Source organism: Euprymna scolopes, chromosome 6, assembly GCF_053919585.1.
Source record: "Euprymna scolopes isolate OS-2025 chromosome 6, ASM5391958v1, whole genome shotgun sequence".
Taxonomy (NCBI): Eukaryota; Metazoa; Mollusca; class Cephalopoda; order Sepiida; family Sepiolidae; genus Euprymna; species Euprymna scolopes.
Window position 1 is genome coordinate 13,782,356 of NC_136487.1, and position 3,472 is coordinate 13,785,827.

The window sequence follows — 3,472 nt, forward strand, 5'->3', positions numbered from 1 at the left end:
AGTGCACGACTGTGGAACTCTCTTCCGTTTAATTGTTTCCCACCTGACTATAGCTTGGATGTCTTCAAGTCCAACATAAAAAAATCCCTGACAAACCGCGTCCTTAAGTAAGACACTCCATCAAATCCCCAATGCTAACGATCACTACGATATTTTCCCATTGACTACTATACACGCAATAACCCTTATCCCCGAGTGGCTTCCGGCCCTTGATAAGTGGTTACCTCCATGTAAAAAAAAAAAAGCAAACACATATAGAGACCTAGACGATCCATGTAGAGTATGCCTTCATGAAAAAGTTGCTATCCTATACTTAAAAAAAAACCAACATCTATTAAACTGTATTAGAGAAATAGCGAATAACTGTGTTAACAGGATAAACTCCAAATAGACTGTTCTATCCATTATATAAACCATAGACCTTTTGATCCCAGGCGTGGATTAAACACCAGAGCGACCCTCGCCTGCTCGGTGACGTTTACTACTCTTGGAGACTGTTAAGGTCCGTTTAAAGAGAGCTTCTCTCTGTAAGCAAAAGGATTGTCTTTTGGGTTTGGACGTAATTAGTCGCTGAAGCGTTTCCTCTCAATAGTATAGTTATCATAACGATAGATTTATTTTAGTCGTTCCCCCACTTTTTCTTTCCGATAGTTTGATTTTATTTTAATCTTTCCCCCGTTTGAACTCGTTTTCCTATCCAAAACCTCTCGATTCGACTCTGAAAAGTGAGGGTGAAATCCTGTCGACTGACTCTACCCACTTATTTATTTTTTTTTCAACCTCCATTGAATGTTTTCTTCCGTCCATCTTTTTACTATGGGAAAAAAAACTCTTTCTTTTTTTTAATAGATATAATAAAGTTTTGTACCCCTGAAAAATAGTAGAATATCTGAAAACTCGGTACAATCCAAGTTTAATTAAGAAATAAGGCTCTATTCTCTGGGTAAAAAAGTAAAATAAGGTCAACGCAAGAAAATTATTTCTCCAGTTTGCGTTAGAATTAATGTATGTCCTTCGTTCATTTAAAACAAAAAAGCGAAATTAGATCCACAATATAAACTAGAGAATGCATGTATTCAAATTTTTTGGATAAATTACTATTTAATATAGAAATGATCCCTAGGTAATATGGTCGTGTCCAACAACATGTACCTAGCAAAATCAGGAATGGAATCTACCGACCAACGGATGTTTTGAGTAATACGTATGGTTCTGCTATAACAGACCATTTACTTATAAATCCGCAATGTGCAATGAATTTCAGCAGTCACTCATTTTCTTTTAAAAGTCACGCTTATTCGTTATTTCAACTGAAGGTCTTGAAGACTATTCACGTTCGTTTAAAGAGACCTTCTCTCTGTGAGCAGAGGGATTGTCTTTTTGGGTCAGGACGTGATTAGTCTCAAAGGCGTTTCCTCTCCATTGTATAATTATCATAACAATAGATTTATTTTAATCGTTCCTCCATTTTTTTTTCTTTACAATAGTCTGATTTTATTTTAGTCGTTCTTCTGTTTGAAATCGTTTCCCTATACAAAAACAAACCTCGATTCGGCTTTGAAACGTGAAGATGAAACCCGGTCAATTGACTCTACTCCTTTTTCTATTTATCTATTTTTTCAACCTCCATTAACTGCTTTTCTTCCGTCCGTCTTTTCACCATAGATACAAAAAATCAGTCTTCCATTTTTAAAAGCTATAATAAAGTTTTGTACACCTAAAAATTTATATATATATATATATATATATATATATATATATATATATATATATATATATATATATATATGTAATTAATAATTTAGACCTACATACACTAGTGTTTCACGCTTACGCAATCATCAGTGAAGTGTAACAGTAATAAATATATACGAGGGGCGTGCAATAAGTAATGCCCCTGACCAACTTCTAGTTGTCTGATCTAGCTGAATTTTTGCATGTGCAATGATTTATATCTTTACGGGTTATGTGACAAATTAAAGCTCTGAACTAATTCTGGTTTCTGTTTTACAGGTGTTTGAACTGAGTCTAGTGCGCAATGGAGCCTGTTGAATGTCGAGCAGTGATCCGGTTTTTGTATTTGAAAGGACGCCCACCACAGGAGACTTTTGATGAAATGAAAGAAACTTATGGTGATAATGCCCCATTATATGACCTTGTAAAACGCTGGCATCGTGAATTCAAACATGGCCGGAAGTCTGTGGAAACAACTCCCAGACCTGGTCGCCCCCACCTTCTGTCATTGATGAGGCATCTGCCCGTCGAGTTGAGGCTGCCATTTTGCAAGATCGGCGCATTACTATTCGCTAAATAGCCCAAGATGTTAAGATTAGTACAGGGTCTGTGGAAACTATCATTCATGACCATTTGCATATGCATAAGGTGTCTGCCAGATGGATTCCCAGGTTGCTCACACCATTCCAGAAGCAAGAACGCGTCGAGTGCTCGAGAATCAATTTGGAGATGAGTCAAAGTTTTTCAAAAGACTGATTACACAGGATGAAACATGGGTCTATCACTATGATCCTGAGACCAAAGCCCAGTCAATGCAGTGGAAGCACTTGGACTCACCACCTCCAAAGAAGGCAAGGGTCCAGGCCTCCACTGGCAAGGTCATGCTCACAGTATTCTGGGACCAGGATGGAGTAGTGATGACAGATTTTCTGGCAAAGGTTACCACAATTACAGGAGCCTATTATGCTTCACTTTTGAGGAAATTAAGGGAAGCTATCAAAATCAAGAGGCGAGGCAATATCAGCAAAGGTACCCTCCTCCTGCAGGACAACGCTCCGGTCCACAACTCGCATGTCGCCAGATCAGAAGCACGGGCCTGTGGTTATGAAAATCAACCCCATCTTCCGTACTCTCCTGACCTTGCACCCTCTGACTTTCACCTCTTCCCAGCCATGAAGTTGCTTTTGAAAGGAAAGCGTTTCCCAGATGATGCAGCCTTGATTTCTGAAGTTACGTCGTGGTTGGAGGACGAACCTGGGGATTTCTACAAAAACAGTCTCCAGATCTGCTTCAAACGATGGGAGAAATGCATAACTCTGGGTGGTTCCTATGTAGAGAACGACTAATAGCTGTGCCAAGTTTTGTTGCTCTACTGCTATGGGAAGTGGGTCAGGGGCATTACTTATTGCACGCCCCTCGTATATATATGTTAGGGTTTGTGTTCCTTGATAGAAGCACTGGTTGAGTTTGAATAAAATAAATATGTATTAGATATGTTTGAAGCCAAAACAACGTATTATTACAAAATAAACATATATTTATTTTGTTTGAAATTTATATGGAAATGAGAAAATTATACCATAAAAAATACACGCCAATGTATATAGATTTATTCGTTTATTCGATAAGGATGATACATCAATTAGGGGTGTAGGATAACAAATAACTCTTTATACCATGGTATTACGAAACCTAATGCTTCTCATCAGAAGAGGAGCGAAGATGCTAGGTAACTGTT